The 20,630-nt window shown below is 39.7% G+C and overlaps 1 protein-coding gene across 1 annotated transcript in view; it reads left to right on the forward strand.

The window, feature by feature from the left end:
• LOC307126546 (uncharacterized protein) overlaps window positions 1-20,630 on the forward strand; it is a gene marked incomplete at its 5' end in the record, with an annotated part of 1,586,879 nt that overhangs the window by 1,189,961 nt on the left and 376,288 nt on the right. The gene's annotated exons all lie outside the window — the stretch shown is intronic.

The raw sequence follows: 20,630 nt of genomic DNA on the forward strand, positions 1-20,630 counted from the left end.
GATTAAAACAGAATTCATTTCAATAAGTAAGTATAATTATTAGGTTGAACATTAAACATTTATACAGAGGAGAAATTACCTTTATATGGATGTGCGACTTCATCATCTTTAACTTGTCTATGAAGGTCAGATTTGGTAGATCCTCCTGTACCGACACCGCCTGACTGTGCATTTCAATCGGTGTTAACTGTTCAGTCGGTGGAAATTCCTTTGCCAGTAAGTCAAAAACTTGACTGACCACCAACTCTGTCAGATGATCCACTACTGTCAGATCGAAATCATCTTCGTTGATGGTGAAGGGCATCACTGGAGATTTTTCAGGGAGGTTCGCAGGTTGGGGGAATCTGGAGGACACAAAAAGACGCTGCACGAGTTCCTCCACAAAATAATGGAGAAAATCTTTAGCTGTCATTCTGACCTCCTCCGACACTCTTTCTGCCTGCGGCATCTCGCATCTCAGGACACAGTTCATTAAATCTGTCAGCCTTTGATGCAGACGTTCAGAAGCTGCGTAACTGATGTCCTTCCCGCTGAAGTGACCGTTGCACTTCGACATATAAAGAGTGGTCATCAGTGAGTCAAATAAGGTGGTGGTCTTTGGCCGGTCACTGCCTGAGGGTTGATCTGACTCCAGCAGGACGAGTGACAGTCCTCCCTCATATGACTCAAAAGTCGGCCGCAGAACTGGGACAGGCCCACATGTTCTGGACGCTGCAGTAGGATTCTTTGAGCATGCCCTAAGGACATCTTCCACAATGTATTTGATTACATTGCTTGTGGCCTCAACCGTGCGGCTCTTTCTGAGAAGGCACGGGAGTTTGCCCTGTATTGCCGCAAGGACCGTGCCGATGGCTGTCGTGGCCTCTGTGCGGGTGATGTGGCAATGCAAAACACTCAGCTTTTGGATGACCTCACTAATCAGTAATTCCCCAATATTAGTGCAGGAATCATCCGGACAGAAGTAAACGAAGTATGGTGACGAGGCTGCGTTGATCTTCAGAATGGTGTTGTGCATCACCACATTCACCCGATCACAAACTTCCACCACCACAATGCCAGCGAGTTCAGAGGAACGCCAATCACCCAGAGAGTCACTGAAATCACATTCACCGCTGCTGAGGAGACCATCCACCGTGATCCCAAAAAGGGTTTCAAGTGGATTCACAAATGGAAGCTTTTTTGTCTTCAGGATCACTGGTCTTTCTGATGGGTCCTGCTCAATATCCTCAGTGGATGTTGATGGCCTGTTTGAGTTCACAATTGAAGATGGATCCATGCCCACTATCCTAGATAGTCTTGCCATAAAATCAGTTGCAGTTGTGGCGGCGGATGTTGCAATGGAAGTCAGCATTTGATAGATTTGCTGTCTGGAGAACTGTGTGGGGGAAAAAAAGCTAAATTAGTTTGTGCTAATGATGTGAGCTGTTTTTAGTTTTTTGTGTGAACAGATCGTTTGCTTTATTCCAACTTTTTTTTTATTCCGACTTTTTATAGTGTATTAATATGCAAAAGTAGACTTACCGGGTAGCTCAATGCCGTCTGTATCGCTTCCAAATACCTGAAAAACATACAAAACTGTTAATAAAATATAAGACAAGTTTAATGACAAACTTTGATGTTTGCTTGACAAAGCCTTGTCTAATGTGGCGTTCACACCGGGCGTGAAGTTGGACGCTTGAACATTTTGAGTTTACTCGCTTCATTCGCGTGTGACATTCACTGCACAACAGATGCAAATTTGCGTCATGGGAGGGGCTTCTGCCAGCCGGCTCGTCTCGTTGAGAAATGGCTGACATGGGCTGTGTTTACACGTCTTTTTTTGTTAAAATCTACTGATTATGGGTACTTGTTTACCCCGGCAAGAGCAACCTTTCCTCGGCTAGTCCTTCTGTCTCCTTGGTGTCTCGAGCTATAATTCGTCTTGTTTATATGTAACGGGCGATCTTTGGTCTCATGGATCTATAATTTGTTCCCTGGCAAATCCTTTAGACTGAAGGCAAAGTAAAGTTTCATTACTTTTTTATTTTTAGGCTATAACTGTACGTTGCAGTTGTAGCCGACTAGCACTGACTTTGAATGTTTGACTGAATTGTTTGCTTTATTTCATGTATAGCTTATTATACCTTTTACTTTTGTATTATTGATCATACATAAACTTGCATTTAACAAAAAGAGAATGGGTTTTTAGGTCATTTAATGTTATCACAGTGATAATCATATTGTCTGAACCAGATATTAATATACAGATTTTCTCCTCATTGTTGTCACTACAAGAGCAAGCTCCTGATTGGTTAACGCGGTGCAAATATCCGCCAAAGTTCAGATTTTTCAACTTGCGCGATTCGCGCTGCAGAATGCCATTTCGCGTCTCTGCATTGACGTAAATAATTTGCGTCCGGTGTGAACGCACAATGAAAGTTTGAAATATCTTTGAAAAGTTTGAAGTAAATAAAATGTAAACTTTCCAAGACATGTTCACGTTTTAACACATTGTTAACATGCTTCTAGCATGAATTAGCACATTTCTAACATGTATTAAAATGTTTATAGCATGATCCTAGCATGTTCAAAACTTATTAATACGTTTTTTGTGTAATTGTGTTAATATTAGACATTTTGGTTATACCTTATTCTGATGGTCCCCTTCAGACATTCTGTTGACTTTAAGTTGCTCTACATGTCAACAACCAGTCATTAGAGTCACCAGACATTGTTTACCTCAGAAAGCCATTCAATGTCCATATCTTGTTAGTTAGCTAGAAAACTAATAACTCTAGAGAGGGGCATTTCGCTAAATATACAGACTCTATTACATTTCCATTATATGTTGACTTAACCTGTTAGTGTTGTCTTCATTATTTAATGTGCATTTGAATAAATATGTCATGAAAAAAGTTATTACAGTCATCATTAAATCGTTTATATTTTACCAACAAATTAGAGTATAAAAATAATTATATTATTATAAAGTTGATATATAAACTAACTTATGTTTAGAAAGTTAATTTAAATGTTTGTATAACTGATTCTTATTTGATTGATTATTTAATATGTGATAACACTTTATTTTGATGGTTCCCTTTGGACATTTAAAAAAAAAAAAATGAGTAGTGCTGTCAATTGAATAAAAAAGAACACGCTAATTAATCAAAAAAATTTCTGTAATTAATTAACATTTTAGTTTTTAAAATTTTTATATTGTAATCATTTCACAGTTACTCTCCAAATTAGACATTCAACATTACAGTATAACTGAAATCTAGATCAATTTCAACATTTATTAGTGTTTAAAATATAACAGCTTTCAATTTAAGTGAACTTAAAACATCCTCACATAAACCCATTATAATAAGTGTCATATTTACCTGTGGCCTTCATATATAATTAATATATAGGAATTTAATAAAGTTTTCAAACACTTAACAGTCTTAACTGAATAAATTATCAATTAAATCTAGATTAATCCTTATTGAAGCTAAAATTTTCTCTTGCTACCATTGTTTTTGATAAACATTAAAAAGGTGCAATATGTAGCTTTTCCGTCCGCTTGAAGTCGCCTAGTCAAAACCACAGTCGCCGGCGCCATTTCCGCTTTTCCAGTCATGAGTATGAAGTAACGCAGCTCTGTATATCATATTAGATACATTTGAGTGTGTTGATAATGATGTTATGACGTTACTCTGTGTGTTCGCTCAGCGGCTGATATGACACTTGTTCACACTGCAGTGAGAGTAAAGCGTTTCTGCAAAATAAAACCGGAAACCGAGGGTAACGCAGATATGATGAAATTGACCTATCGTAAGTCCCTCCCCTCGAACGCAGATAAGCCAATAGCATTTGAGTATCAGTTGTGCTGGGACCGGAACTCTGACATCTTTAGGTGTCAGCGCCATAGAGAAACATTGGAAAATCAGAAGCTCTCATTGGTTTGATGGTGTTTATGCTACAAAAATGCTAAAATGCCGTGCCTGAGGTACTATAACTCTGAGAGAGAGAGTTTGTGAATGAGACGTTAATGCACACTTCTTATGCTTTGTTTGTTCAGCTCTTACAATGATTTTTTGGAGTGAAAAAGGACATAATAAACTTGATAAACCATCAGTAAAGTTTGGCCATCATTCGGATGGGATATACGCTACATTCTGTGTCCAAAAACATCTCTGGATAAGGTTTTCACACTGACAGCTGTCATTGTAAAATATAGCAACTCTGTTTGTTTGTCCGAGTTAGCAACAGTAACTAAGGGGGGCGGGGCTTACCGATAGGTCAATTGGCAGGCGACTCCCTCACACGTAAAAATAGTAGTTTTTTCACGATTTACAAATAGTTGGAAACATTTGGGATATTGTAAGTACTCAACTGAACAATATATAACACTAGATAACCTAGATATTTTACTGCAAAAATGTTACATATTGCAGCCTAAAATGTGACAGCAGCCTAATAAACCAGTTGCTGTCATTAAGATCTTCCGCTGCCGAACATGATGCAGATCTGAGACTTGTTTTCTCTCTAACTCTTTAAGTTCATTTAAGACATTATTTAACTCATTTAAGTTTAAGACTAATTTAAGACTGCTCTTTTGAGAATACTCGACAAAACGGGCATTTTGACATAATTGTGTGTGTTATTGTTCGTTCAAGCGTGAAAGAGAATTCGATTCTGTCTGTGTGCACAATACTGGTGCGCATCTTTCTGTGTCGTGTGTGACAGACTTCACTTCTCTATTATCATGCCTGAATGGTTTAAAAGCATTTGCTTGAATAAGAGCGCGATCATATAATGTAATATAATATATATATATATATATATATATATATATATAAAATGTTATAATGTAAATTAAAATAAAGTATAAACCAAAAAGTCTAATATTAACACAATTCCACAAAAAAACATTAAAATAAGTTTCATCACTAGAATATAATAGAATTATACAAATTAAAAAATAGACATACTGCTCAGTCAGATTCCACAAGAAGTTGCCGATGATTGGTTGAAAAGTGTCATCCTCCAGCTGTGGTACAGCGAGTTTTGCAGCTAAACGGGCCGCAAATGCCAGTTCTCTGTAATGCTCTGATTGAACTCCAGTATTAAAAGCCATCGTAAATATAATCAAACACAAGTACAGTAGAAGAACGCTATAGATTCACTTCACACCAAGACAGCAGAAAGCACTGGACTCCAGGACTCCTGCAGCTTCACTTCTAGTGTTCTGACTGTGACATCACAATAGGGAGATTAGCACTGCTGAACATTCTAATGGAATGCTGGAGGAATGTGGGCTACTGCACTACTGCAAATGCTTAAGAGTTTATGATTGGATCATTATTGCAGTGATTATTATTATGTTTTATATTCTTCTAATGCTAATTGATGGAGTGTGTAGCTTTTCGTTTATTAAACAACCATGTAGGAATACACATCATGGCCATATTCCAGGATGATCATGTCAAGATTCATCAGGCTCAAACTGTGAAAGAATGGTTGGGAGGGAGCATGAAGAATCCCTTTCATGTAGATATACTTCAAATGTAAATATACAATATTGAAAAAATATTATGTAAAAGTAGTGATTTAACTAATATGAAAGTATTTTTTAAATAATTGTAAAGAAATACACTTAAATTACACTAAATATATTTCAGCCAGTACCAATTTAATACAATTTAATATATTAAAATACATTGCAAATACCTTCAAATTGATCTTACATTCATTAAATCCTTTTCACCTGGTTTAAAATAGTCAATTCATACACAATTAACGCTCTCTCTCTCTCACACGCACGCACGCACGCACACAGACACACAGACACACACACACACACACACACACACACACACACACACACACACACACACACACACACACACACACACACACACACACACACACACACACACACACACACACACACACACACACACACACACACACACACACACTCAACTATTTAACTCATCATCACTGTTTTAATTCTAGCAGGTGAATCAAATTCAAAAATAGCATATAAATAGTACACATAAATACTATTTAATAATATAAACTAGATGTCATGTCAGATATTGTGGCAGAAAAATACTTCAAAAATATCGAAGAAGATAGGTAATTTGCATTGTTATAATGTACTTGCTTTATCATATAATGCAGAAATATATATTCAAACGAAATTAGTTCATTTGTTTTAAGTCAGTAAATAGTTTTATAAACAATAACTTGACTGCCTTGTTTTACAAAGGACAAGTGTTTTCTTGCCAAAGATTAATATTGTTTTTATTAAACACCCATCTTTATCTTTTGATATTGAACCTCAGTTTAAAAATTTTATTCTTAAATATACTTATTCAAACTTCACAAGACAAAGCGGTCCGTGTACTTTTTCGTTCATTCGATTTTCCTTATAGAAACAGCTATTAAAAACAAAAAACTGATCCTTTTTCGTTTTTTAAACAAAACGAAAAACAAGAATTCAGCTTGATTTTTCGTTTTTCGTAAGGAGGTGGAAAATTAATAAACGGCTTGAATATCCAATCTCTAGACGTGGGCGGGAATTATACACCCCTTTCTGCTGATTGGCCAGCCGAAGATCAAATTGTTCCGTTCTTCCTCAGTTCAGCACAGCAGAATAATAGTCCTTGTCTGGATTTCCCAAAACCTTCTTAACACTACGTCGTTCTAAAGTTAAACCTTAAGGTGTACCTTAACGTTAATACGTGTTTCCCGAAACTATCTTAGTTAAGAATACCTTCTGTAAGTATTACTTTCGTAAGGTTGGTCTGGACCACTCTTAGCTATACCTTATCACTATTGACAGTTCATTCCACTAGTGGCCACCACTGTGCAAAAAGCTTCTTAACATGTCAGTCTATACGAATATAATTCTGAAGTAATATACACCCAGTGTTCAATCAGGCAAAAAAATTTTTAATTCAAGGATTACAATTGTCATTACACTAATGGTTGTTAGCTTTTTAATTATATTATCCAAAGGTACATCAGCTGGCAAACCATTAGACAGGAAAGGCTTAGGAGCCTATTTAAAGGGAATGATTGGTCAAACTATGGCAGCGAGACAGCGAATAGTTGAATAATAAGACGGCACCGTCCGTGGAGCCATTTAGTGTATGTGCACTATTTCATACGTGAAAACTTTAGTCCCCTGGCTACCATGTCAGAAGCTGCTATTCAAAATAAATTCCGCCTGCCACGACAGCAAATTGAGCAGCTTTTAGATCTTGTTGGTCCAACTTTGTCGAGACAAACTGGACGGAGCTACCCTCTCAGCCCTGAAATCCAGCTGCTGGCGGCTCTCCGTTTATATGCCATGGGGAGTTTTCTGGAGGTGGTTGGGGATGGATATGGGCTGAGTAACACCTCGGTGTGGCGGTGCGTTCATTCAGTAACGAACATCCTGCGTCGTCATGCCACAGAGTATATCCGCATGCCTTCCGCCAGGCACGAAGTGATGGAGGTGCACCAAGGCTTCCATGCCATTGCTGGTATCCCGCAAATTATAGGCCTTGTCGACGGGACACTTATACCCATCACCAACCCTTCTGCACTAGACCAGGCCTTAATTTTTTTAAGGGCTCCGCGGCCATCAATGTCCAGGTGGTAGTGGACGTGGTGGCAAAGTGGCCTGGTAGCACACACGACAGCTTTATGTGGGCCAATTCAGCGGTGGGTGAAGATGCAGAAATAGGGGTTTTCTGCCAGAGCATTTTTTTAAGAGACAGTGGCTACCCTCTCAGAACCCATCTTTTAAATCCAGTCACCAACCCCACCACACAAGCCGAGCACGATTACAACATCGCACACATCCGTACCCGCAACTTGGTGGAGCGCTCAATCGGGCACTGGAAGATGCGTTTTCGGTGCCTGCATAAATCAGCTGGAGGGTTGCGTCTGAAGCCAGAAAGATGCTGTGCAGTAGCAGTAGTTACAGCCATGCTACACAACATTGCAGTCAGTGGAGGTGCAGCCTTGCCAGAAGAGGAGGAGGAGGAAGAAGTAGTCGTCCACAACCCACCTCAACTAAGAGATGCCCTAAACGCTGCTGGTGTACAAACAAGGCAGCAAATCATTCACACTGTTTTTGGTTAATGTATTTTTTTCACCCTATATTTCTTTTTATGCAACCACACAACATTCATTCTTTTTTGTGGACATACACACTTTCTCCCTGACATTTTTTGTTCGCAATTGTGCACAACCGAGTTAATTCACTATTATGTGCCATTGATCATTGCGCAATGAATTCATTACAATAAAAATGCTCACAGACCCAACATTGATGACAGGAAGTGTTTGTGTAATCAAGTGTTTAATGAAACAAAAATAAATAAAATCCACACTATTGATAATATATGCATGGAAAGCGTGCTTGCGTCTGCAGTCACTGGGTTGTTGATTGTTCATCTGTAATGTAATGAAATAGTTTTAATAAAAAATATAATATACAACACTGAACTCTACAGAGCATCGTAATCACGCTTACCTTGACCTGGGATTATGATTGGAACAGAAATGGAAGGTCTTTGAAATTTTGCTTCAGACAAAGCATACTGCTTCTCTAGAATCTGAAGCTTCGCCTTTTTCACCTCCAGGGTGGCCCGGGCAAGGTTATTGGCCTCTTGTAACCCCTGCTTGATCCCCCGCAACACTTCCAGCTTATCCTTTTCGAGCTGCACCAGCTCTTCACTGCAGTCACATCGGATTAAACGCCTTCTGGAGCCACTCCCAGATTGCTGGCGCTGGGCGACCTCAGTGGAGGCCGATGAAGGTGCAGACTGTAGGCGTGATGGTGGCGCTGGTGCCGGTGAAGCCCTCCCACTGCTGGCGGAGGAAGAGGGCATGACGGCGCAAGGGGGCAAGGATGGACTGTTCTGAGAGCCTGGAGTGGGTATCTACACCTGCTCTCAGATCTATACCCCCCGAGATACCCTGTGAGGCAGCTTCTCCAATGATTGCCAGGGCCTTTTCCTCGTCGGGGCTGAGTGCAGGCACTGAGATGGGCCCACCACCTGTTCTTGCCCGGTCTCTCCGGACTGCAGCACCTCTTGCTTTGGCTGCACTGGCAAAATCGTGCCACTTTTTACGTACAACTTCCCACTCTCTCTGAGGGCTAGAACTGGATGCTGCCATTTTAATTCCAATGGTTTCCCACTTACCTGGCAGGGGAGACACCATGATCAGGAAGGTGGTTCACCCAGGGCGAGGCTCGGCCATTGCACTCAGGTTGTGCTGACCCCTGCGAATTCCCCAAATGTGGGAATCTAGACTGCATAATTTATGGTAGTGGGGGACTGCGTTCGCGCTCTCCCCAGGAATCTTTTTTACTGCATTTCGTTGCCTTGTACTTGTACTTGTGTAATGACAAAGTTGAATCTAATCTAATATCCTTTTTTGTTTTATTGGACACTGTTGTCCGAAAACTTGAAAAAAGTATATTTTTGTTCTGTGTAACCTCATCTAAAAGGATGGCCATTTCGGTTTGAGTAAAGCAGGGGTCTCTCTTCTTTCTTTCCTTTTTCTCCGCCATAGTAGCAGCTGATTATATGTTTTGCATGTTGCGTTTTCATTGAGTACGCCATCCAATAACAGAAATGAGTTATTTACACAATAATGTGATGCAGCTGCTGGGCAATCATCCCTGGTTGTGGAGTAAATTAACACACTATGGAAAATATTTTGTAATTATATAAATGACTCTTTCAAATGCCAGTGAAGGCATACTGTAACTCGACTATTGTAACTCTCTTCTCTTTGGTCTACCTAACAAATACCTTCATAAACTACAACTGGTTCAGAACTCTGCTGCCCGAATCATCACCAGAACCCCCTCCATTCATCACATCACCCCTGTTCTGCAGCAACTTCACTGGCTCCCGGTCAAATTCCGCATAGATTTCAAAATCCTACTGTTTACGTTCAAGGCCATCAACAACCTTTCCCCTCCTTATCTGTCCCAACTCCTCCACATCGCCACCCCTTCCCGTTCCCTCAGATCTGCTTCATCTGTCCACCTCTCTGTCCCTCCTGCCCGCCTCGTCACAATGGGGAGCAGGGCTTTCAGCCGCTCTGCCCCTCAACTCTGGAACTCACTCCCACCGGACCTCAGGAACCTGGACTCTCTCACACTCTTCAAATCCAGACTAAAAACTCACTTATTCAGACTTGCTTATCCCACTTAACTATTTACATTGTCTTTCTTATGTTTCTTATCTCTTACTGTTTTTATTTGTATGTGTTGTACGGTGTCCTCGAGTGCCCAGAGAGGCGCCTTTAAATAAAATGTATTATTATTATACTGCCAGTTAGTGTAGCGGGTTGACGCATGATGCGGTTGAGCATGAGATTGCTGGTTTGCGCACTCATGTCAGAATTATATAGAATTTAGTTTGCAAGTTCAACTATTTCTGAAGTGCTTCTTTTATAAAGAACTTTTTTTTTTTTTTTGCATAAAGCAGTGAAACAGCCCCTGCATAGAGTAAATAATCGATTCTTGAGCTATCGATATAAGCCACTTCAGTACCGCCACCACGGACAGCCCCTGCTAACGTTGCACTTAAGAAGGTTTACCTTAAGCAACCTCCTAAGGTATAGTTCGAGGAACACACCTAGAAATTGTATACCTTTAGTTAAGTTATACCTTTAGAGTCTTCGTAGCGCGCTAAGAGACAACGTTATCGGGAAATGCTGCCCTGCACTGTTACGGATTCTTAATGCGTTTATTGCAGCTACATTTCATCTTTTATTCATAAAACAATCAGACTAATGAATGGCTCGACACAACCCGTCCTGGGGCAGAGTCTAGACAGGGCTTTCTCCTGTGTAGATATAAATTCACATACACATTGCATCAGCTGGGTATTGCAGGATAGGCTATATGATGGCTATCCTAGCTGGTTACCCAGTAAAAATAAATAAATAGAGATTAATATAATAAGTTGAAAATTAAATAAACAATAATAAAAAAATTGATTAAAATATAAATTAATATCGATAGTTGTAAATTAAATATTTTAAACTTTAGACTTGGGTATATTGGGCCTATTCGCGCAAGAACTGTCATTCTGACTAACTGAAAACCGGAGAACAAAGTTCACAGTTTCTAAATTGCGATGGGTTAATTAAACTGAATTAACTAAATAAGCAGATAAACGCCAACAGTCAAGCACAGACCAGTAGGCCTATTGAAGTGTTCAGGATATACGTAGCAGCTATAGCTACCTTTTGGTTTTGAGTTTATCATCCAGTGCCAAGGCTTTAAAATGTAAAGGTCTTCCTGATTTGTCTTATTTTACAGTTCTAAATGACCAAATCCATACAGAAATTCTAGATCCTAGTGACTCAAGGTTTTTCCCGGTTTACAGCCAGACTTCGCTTAAAAAGGTAATACACACACTTTAAAAAATGATTGTTGGTTTAACTTGGTTATATGGTTGCCTTAATTTAGTTAAAGGTGAACTATGTAGGATTTTTGCAGTAAAATATCCAGAAACCACTAGGCCAGTGTTATATATTTTGTTCAGTTGAGTACTTAGAATATCCCAAATGTTTCCAACTATTTGTAAATCGTGAGAAATTGCTATTTTAACCAAGGAACCGGGACGTGTGAGCTATGCGTTTGAGGGAGTCGCCTGTCGATTGCATCATATCTGCATCACCCTCGGTTTCCGGTTTTATTCAGTGAAACACTTTACTCTCACTGCAGTGTGAACAAGTGTCATAGCAGCCGCCGAGCGAACGTCATAACTTCCTTTTCAACACACTCAGATATATCTAATACGATAAACAGAGTTGCGTTACATCATACTCATGACTGGAAAAGAGGAAGTGGCGCCGGCACCGTGTCATAATAAAAGTCCCGCCGGCGACTATGCCATAATAACAGTCCCGCTCTTCAATCGCTCCTGCGGCCTTGCTCAGCTCCACAACACTCGGTCCTGCTCTGCTTCAGACTACAGTAATGTTAATAATCGCATCCATGAACATGATTTTTGCCCGAGTCCTATCCTGACTGTTTTCCACCGGCTATGAGGTGAAGACCACATGTCCCAAGATTCTGCGCTCAAACGTGGCGTCATCAAACTACGCCTTTGTTTTGAACAGGCGACCTCTAGTGGACGGAAAAGTTACATAGTGTAGCTTTAATGGAAGGAAATTGGTTTCATAAATAGAAAATCTAAATATTGCCATTTGAACCCCATTATCAAAGTTGATCTGACAAAAGATAAAAAGTTGTGAAAACAAAATCATAAAAATAACTTTAACCACAGCTTAAACGTCACCTGTATATATACAAAGCAATGTCTTTATGGTTCCAATCAGAGTATGTGAGGTGAGTGGAGTGGAGCGGCAGCAATTTCCTCTCCACGCTCTAAGCATTCAATAATCACTCCGCTCCAGGTTCACCACTCCTCGCTCACTGATATCAGAAACACCGCTCCGTCTTTGCTCCGAGGACATTTGCGGTTAAAGCATTTAAGTAAGCTCTGAAATATCACAAAATTTCAGTTTATAACATACATAAATGAAAAAAATGGAAAAAAAAAACAATAGGAGATTGTTTCAACATAGTTTATGGTGTTTATTGCGGTGCAAATTTTGTTTGGAAAGATGAAAATAGTATGTTTTCATCAGTTTTTATCTACGGGTCACTACATTACAGATTTCTGCTCATTCAAAATCAGACACAGATAACTGTAAGCAGATAAGCACTGTAAGATTTGTTTGAATGCATTAGAGAGAGCGATTGAGAGTGATTATTTGCTGTCAGTTTAAAATGTGCTTTCACCCGATCATATTCAGGATGTAGAAGGTACAAAAAAATGTCTTGAACTATAACATCCTGCTCATGTCCATCGCTGTCATCATAACCTTTATATTCTTTTTGATTTGAGTGATCCATCTGCATCAAGCTCGTTTGCGAATTCTGGTTAAAAATGCAATTATATTATGGGCCATTGGCATGAAATGTACTCGTGATGGAGCGGTAGTGGAACGCTCTCGGAGCAAGTGAAAACCACAACGCTCTGACTTTTACAAAGTCCACTCCTCACTCCATTCTAAATCACGCCGCTCCACTCCCACTCCACTCCGCTCTCATACTCTGGTTCCAAAGCTTTAATTCAATTTTAAAACTTTAGAATTTCTTTTAACACATATTTTTGGTCTTCCTTTACAGACATGGAAGACAACAAAAAAATAACCGAATCGGTCAAAGGATACATCCACAATCTTTCAACTCTGAAACGATTTGCAAAGCACCCTTATTTTGAGGCAGAACTCCAGGAGAAACATAAAATAAGACGAGTAGTTGTTTGAACCGGAGCTGTACTCTGAATTCCAGTCAGTAAATGCACAAAGGTAAGACTTAAGCACAAAGTTTTTACTGAAATTTATTGAAATGCACTTAATGTTCACTTTATCTTTCTCCCCCTTACCTTAAAAACAGGACCCCAGTGCACTTGCACGATGTGATTATGCAACAGTCAAGAATGGATGAATCTCAAGAAGTCGTCTTCAACTTCAAGTCCAAAATGACCTGTGTTGAGGAGCTTGATTACACCACAATGACCAACAAAGTGCTTCCACTGCGTGATGTCCTGACCATTGAAAAATATTTTAAAAGAGTAAGTACTTAAATATTTTTAATGATACTATTTGCAGCTGTTGCACAAATCTTTTTTTCTTTTCTTTTTTTACTGTCCAATTGTAGGTAAATGTGAGAGTAAAGATAATCAATGAACAATTTTGTTCAAGATGGATGTCTTCTTCCCAGCACAATGTACAGAGCTGCTGATCACACTGCTCACATTGGCCCTCATTTATCAATCTTGCGCAGAAAGGGGCGTATATGTTGGCGTAAGATTATGCTTACACTCCTCTCACCGCCTGATTTATGAAGCTGTGCGCACCTCTGAAATCCAGGCGTACGCAAAACCTGCCCTTGATAAATGCCACGGCTAAAAACGATCGTCATTAGAATAACACGCCCCTATATATTCAAGTCTCTGCCTCCCCCACGCCTTCATTTTACGCCATGGACACACGGAAGACGGCAATGAAGCGAAACTTCTCTGACGTGGAGATCGAGACCATCACCAGGGAAGTGGAAAAAAACTAAATTGTTTTATTTGGGAGTTTAAAGAGTGGGATTAAAGGCGCCCACAAAAACAAAATATGGTGTACGGTGGAAATCCAGTTTAAATAGCTTTATGGATGAGAAATTACCTGCATTGTTTTACAGCACGTGTTTTGAAACAATTAGCATTTAATTTCGTATCACGTCACATGTATTGGGGTGTACAATAGTGATGATGATGTGATGTGGAGAACCATTCATTCACATTAATAATTGCATGACAATTTGTAAGATTCTTCTTCTTATTATTATTATTATTATTATGATTTGTATTAATGACGCTTATTGTTATTTAGAAGAAGAATGTCGTTATTATTATTATTTATTTTATTATTATTATTTAAAAGAAGAAGAATGTCATTTTTATTATTTTGTCAGTCTGAATTATTTTCAGTCCCGGTCCGTGCGCAGGCGCCGGGCCTAACCCTGAAACGTCAGGTAAAGCGCACAGGCTCGCAACTGGAGGAATACATATGCCTACAAATCAAATGCTTTGGTAAAGTCACACAAATTAAACATTGAAGTCCATGTTGCACAAAAATAAACACTGAAGTTTATAATTACTATAGCCCTATTCGCACGGGATTAGTATATGCGGGGACCTCTGGTGATTTGTAATAATTGCAGAGAATGTCTGTGATCTTAATCCCGTGCGAATCGGCCATGTCTGTAATTTGTAAAGTAAAAATTCCCCCTTAAATTACCTACCATATTTCTCAAAACACCGAGGTCTTGTGATAATATAGTCCCGTGCAAATCGACATCTCTGGGATTAGGCGGATCGTATATCATTTTTGCAAGGTTTTTGTTTTCTGTGCGCATTTCTATCTTTATCTTTCACAAAGAATGCCGCTAGGCTGCATATAATACGCACCGTTATGAATTCCCGTGCGGCCGCGTGGATTATACTTTCACTTTAGAATGAGCACCAATTTGGGAGTAAATTGCTTGAATGGTGTGTTTAATATTATTCTTAATGAAAAAAACAAAAACAGAACAGTACAATGACAACTCGCTTAAATGGGCGCTTTTACATTTAGCTTTGAAACTGAATCTTCTGCCGTATATTATTATATTGCTCAGTTCAGTTTTTAATTGCGTCTGTTCTCTAACTGAACGAAATTATTTGTATTACTATAAAACAATCAAAATGATATCGATACGACTGTTTATAATTTCATACAGCTATATCTATAACGAAAAAACATTTATTGTTTTATGTCTTGACATCATATCTGGGAGAGAAGTCAGTAAATTCGAGTAAAATCACAGGCTTGCTTATCCCGTGCGAATGCGCCACGCAAAATTGTTGTTGTTGTTTTTTTACAGTGGGTCATAATATAGCATATCTTTGTCAGTGCTTTTTGTGGTGTTAGGAATTGTTTTTCTGCGCATTTTCGCACTAACTCAAAACGTGCGTACACCACCTCCTGAGCTGGCATAGGATTTGAGCGTGCCGTACGCCAACATCCATATTGATAAATCTCAAAGTCACCGCGGTTTTGGGTGTACGCCAGGTGTACGCTGGAAATGTGGTGTACGCACTTTTGATAAATGAGGGCCATTGACTTTACGAACTGGGGTGAGACGAAAATGACCATTGGTTCTTGCCACTCCATTACCAATGCTTCAGTTTCCCACTATAAAGGTAAACTACGACTCGCCAGTAGCAGAGACAGCACTCTAATGGAAGAAAACCCTAACATTACATGCACCACACAGCTCACCACCACCTCCACAATTTGTCACGACTGAAATCATTGAAGCAACAAACAATGTTCACCACATCTGCCCATGACAGCACAAAATCACCAACATACCCATGTCCATGTCACCCAAATGCAATACACACTACAAATTCACCTCCATCACTCGCATGGAAACATCACATTTAAAACGGCAAATGACATCAACAATTGAAAACCACCTCATAAACTCCATAATAGATCTTCCTGAACACCCCACTTTAGACACCATAATCGATTCCCTTTTAGCACTGAAGCAGCAGGTGAAGCGGCAGGTCAAATACCTGTCTCTTCCTTTATACACATATCCTTTTCAATTATTCTTTTTATTATATCCATAACCTGAATAATCAAGGATAACCAAAATAAATATCTCTCTCTCTGCTTTCATATGTAATCTAGAGATGATTGTAATTCTGTGTGATTTCATACCTTTATATATTTAGTTTGAGGATGATTTTGTAGTATTAAACTAGTCTCCCCAGATGCTCTGGGTTGACCTCCATGTATGGCTCCCTCTCTTGGTAGTTATGACGGAGTCGTTGTTTGGGTATTGAGTGTTCTCTAGATAAGCGGTCATAATCCCCTGACATTAAGTAGAGTGTGATGCCCTAGTGCTTGTATGTGTGTGCGTCTTTACAAGTTCTGTGCAGGTTTGTTGGAGCTATCTGATCGGGGCCTGACCCCCCTTACGACAGGCAGGCGCCCTTTACGACGTCCGAGGCCAATCTCACCCTCCTGGATAGGGATGTTGTGACGAGCATCCTGACTAAACTACGCCATTCCGGCATATCTATACATGTGTGACAAATGTTTAGACTTTTAGGTCTCCGTAGCGAATTAAGGCTTAGGCCATCTGTTATTGTTGATGTAATCAATGTCCTTGTAACCAGTATAACTGGTGGGGCAAAATTCTCTGTGAGTTAGAGTCTGGCCTGCAATTCCACTAGAGACTCTGACGCTGGCTTCTGCTGATGAAACTGCAAACTATTCTTCAGTAAATTTCTTTAATTAATCTAACTCTTGACTCCTGGTCTTGATTCAACATATCTGGTCTCTGGGTCTAAAACTGTGTCCCCAACAGCACTACCACCAGTCAACATCACTATACACAATGGCAGAGTCACACACACATCAAACTCTTACACAATCACCACCTTCCACACAATCATCCTCCACACTATTCCCTACTGACCTTGGCTTGGACCGATTTATGTTGGAGGACTTTTCTGATGCATCTTCATCCACCATGCCATCCACACCTCGACCTACCATACACATCCAACCCTCCACCACCTACCATGCCACCCACAAAAGCCCAAAAATTCACCAAAAGAAACAGTCCCATCCAAAATATACCCCTTTGTCCAGCTGTTTGCTGAGAGGTGGTGTGCATGCTCGTTTATTGTGAGAATGTAAAACTACATGTGTGCTGCATGTAAAAGTGTATTTGAATTGTATACAAAAATCATGTTTTAAGTTTATTTCAGGGTGTTTTGTGTTTAGTTGATGTGTTGCTGGAGCTGATCTCTTTGATGTAATGGCAAGAATGAAATATTATTGAATGTGTATATAAGTTTTTAAATGTATCTTCCTTAAACACATAATGACTATTAAATATTTTTATTTTTGTTTAGCCTTGCTTCAGCTATTTTTGTTGTTGTTTGACTTAACTAAAGTGATTTTCTGCCTGCATGTCCCTTGTTTCTATAAAAACCTGGAGTACAACCCATTTTAAATTTCAAATATAATGATAAATATTACAGTGTAACTGTTGCTATTACTTTTCCTTGTATCTTTTAAACCTCATTAAAACACTCGTCTATTCACAATTTCTATAGCAAGCTTCCAGGACTGGTCCTCCATTTTTCTCACTTTAGTTTGAAGGGTCAAGGGTCAAGCCAAACATCACTTGTCTCTTCATCAGACACATATCCTTCAAGAATGATTTTATGTTCAATATTAAAATAAGAATTAATGATAATCAAGTTATAACCATTTCCTACATTTGATAAATCAGTTCTCTATATTCAAGGAGTGATTTTGGATATAGTAGTGTTTTAGTTGCTGTGTACATTCTTTAGGTGCTGCTCTGAGTCTGTGTCAAGACATGCTGACAGGCAAATATCCTTGGTGTTTGACACTCCAGGGAGTGAAGAGTGCTCAGCATGTGTTAAATGTATGTCTTACTAAAGTGACCCCTGGGGTCATCTATGTCACAGCTATGGGACTCTTGTGGGGATAAATGTACCTCTTTTATATGCTTTTCTTACTAAATAGAATAAATTCACTTCTGTACTAAATGTAGTATCAGCATGTTTTGGAGAAGTGCTTTGTTGATAGTTAAGATGTTCCAAACCTTGAGGGAAACTGCTATTCTGTGGAGCATTGTGTGTGCGTCTCATGATTCTGTGCAGATCCAGTATTGGAGATGGTCCTTTCGGCAGACGATTCTAGACTTGGAGGCGTCTTTTCTATGACCTCCGAGGTCACTGGGGACTAATCTGGGCCTGGGCGACATCAAGTCTACGCATTTTTAGAGATATATGCTCCTATCTGTCTACGTGTGGAAAGTTGCTTTCGTTGCATGTTGTTAGAACCAATCAGAATCATTCCACATGGCAGTAATGACGTGTCTAGACCTTGAAAACAGTATAACTGTTCAGAAAATTGTATGTACGTTAGACGGAGGCGGGGAGACTGTTAGAGGGAGTGCGGCCTACGAACTGCTCTTGAAGCTGGCTTCTGCTGATGAAACTGCAAACTATTCTTCAGTAAATTTCTTTAATTAATCTGACTCCTGGTCTTCATTTTTCACTACTGGTCCTGGGTCCTAAGCTGTTACCCCAACAAGGTACATGCTAGATACGTTTTATGTATTTGTTAATGCATGTACATGAACCTTCAATTGAACTTTCAAAGACTTACTGAAAGTCCAGCTCAAATTTAAACTAAATTTAACTAATTTGCTAAAAGTTTATGCCGCTTAAAGTTTGTGATAATGGTGACACCAAAACCAACGTTTTTGAGAATTATACAATTCACCACACAGCTTACCACCACCTCCACAAATGTACCACTGAAATCATTGGAGCAACGATCAATGTTCACCACATCTGCCCACGACAGCACAAAATCACCAACATGCTCATGTCAGTGTCACGCGTTCACTGCCCCAAATGCAATACACACTATAAATTCATGCATCACTGTGTACTCGCATGGAAACATCACATTTAAAACTGCAAATTCAGACACCAACAATTGAAAACCATTGAAAACCCCACTGTAGACACTATAATCGATTCCCTTTTAGCACTACCACCAGTCAACATCACTATACACAAGGGCAGAGTCACACACACATCAAACTCTTACACCATCATCACCTTCCACACAATCATCCTCCACACTATTCCCTACTGACCTTGGGTTTGGACCAATTTATGTTGGAGGACTTTTCTGATGCATCTTCTCCACCATCCGCCATGCCATCCACATCTCGACCTACCATAATTAATAATCAATTAATATAATTAATTTAATTCCTGCTAAAGGGAATACTCCAGTGAAAATGCTTGCAGATGAAACAAACTAGGCAAAATGTTTTATTTCTAGATGGTTGTTCATCTTATCGTGACAAAAGGCCACAGAGATTAACGTTGTCGCGCTATTTTAATACTAGAATTTTGCATCCAGATGGAAGATTTGAGCAAAATGTTTCCTCTAAGGAAAGGGTATGGGAGTAGTAAATCCATACCCAGTGACATGTTTAAAGACAGAGTCCTTAAGGCAAGTTCTTAATTTTGATGAAGGGTATAGGTTTTTGAAGTCCAACGCACTCCGTCGTTCTGGCAAGGTGCGCAAAAAGATTTATTTGCAATGGTCAGAGAGTTGGGCATTCCCACTTGGTTTTGCTCTTTCATCTGCTGACATGAGAAGGACAAATTTGATGTCAAGTATTTTAAGACATGAAGGTAGACAGGAAAATGAAGCCAGCGCAAGTTCTGCCAGGAAGACTCAATCGTTACGTCACTAATTACCTGCTCATCTATCCAATCATATCCTTTTCTGTAGCATATAAAGGTAGTAATTACTCGTGTCTGAGTTCGCAGATACTGTCGCTTCAGCAACCCAGTAGTTAAGCGCGAGCAGCCGACCAAACTATGTCCCAGGACACGCAATATATTTGTGATTATTCCGATTCGGATGATTTTGTTCAGCCATCTCCTTCTGCTACACGCCGCAGTACCCGCATTCAATGCCGTACTTCGTCATGGGCGAGCTGGTCTTCAGAACATATGCTCAAAGCTCTCGAGGACACCGGCATTCCCGTTAGCGAATGCATCGCAAGAGAAGATCTTCTCCTCTTGGCCCAGAATACACTGGGCAATCCACCAGTGTTTACTTCTCCACATTCAAATGCCACCGCAGCCTCTGATTAACCAAGAAAAGCCAGCAAGAAAAGATCTGCAAAATCCCCACCTCGTCCAGCCAAAAGAACATCGGTACCGGCTCAGGCAACATCCCCTTTGCAAACTGCCGACCCTTCAGACTCAAACCAGCTGCTTCTTTCCGCAGTCCAAAGCTTATCTCAAACGGTAAAAGGGCTACAGTCTAAGATGACGAAATTTGAAAACTCCTTCGTCATCCTTCTCCCATGTTTAATCTCTCCATGTCAAAACCAGCTCAAGCTTTCGGTAGGCGTTTTGTTCCACCCGCCGCCGCTACAG

Source organism: Gobio gobio (genome assembly GCF_949357685.1).
Source record: "Gobio gobio genome assembly, chromosome: 5".
NCBI lineage: Eukaryota > Metazoa > Chordata > Actinopteri > Cypriniformes > Gobionidae > Gobio > Gobio gobio.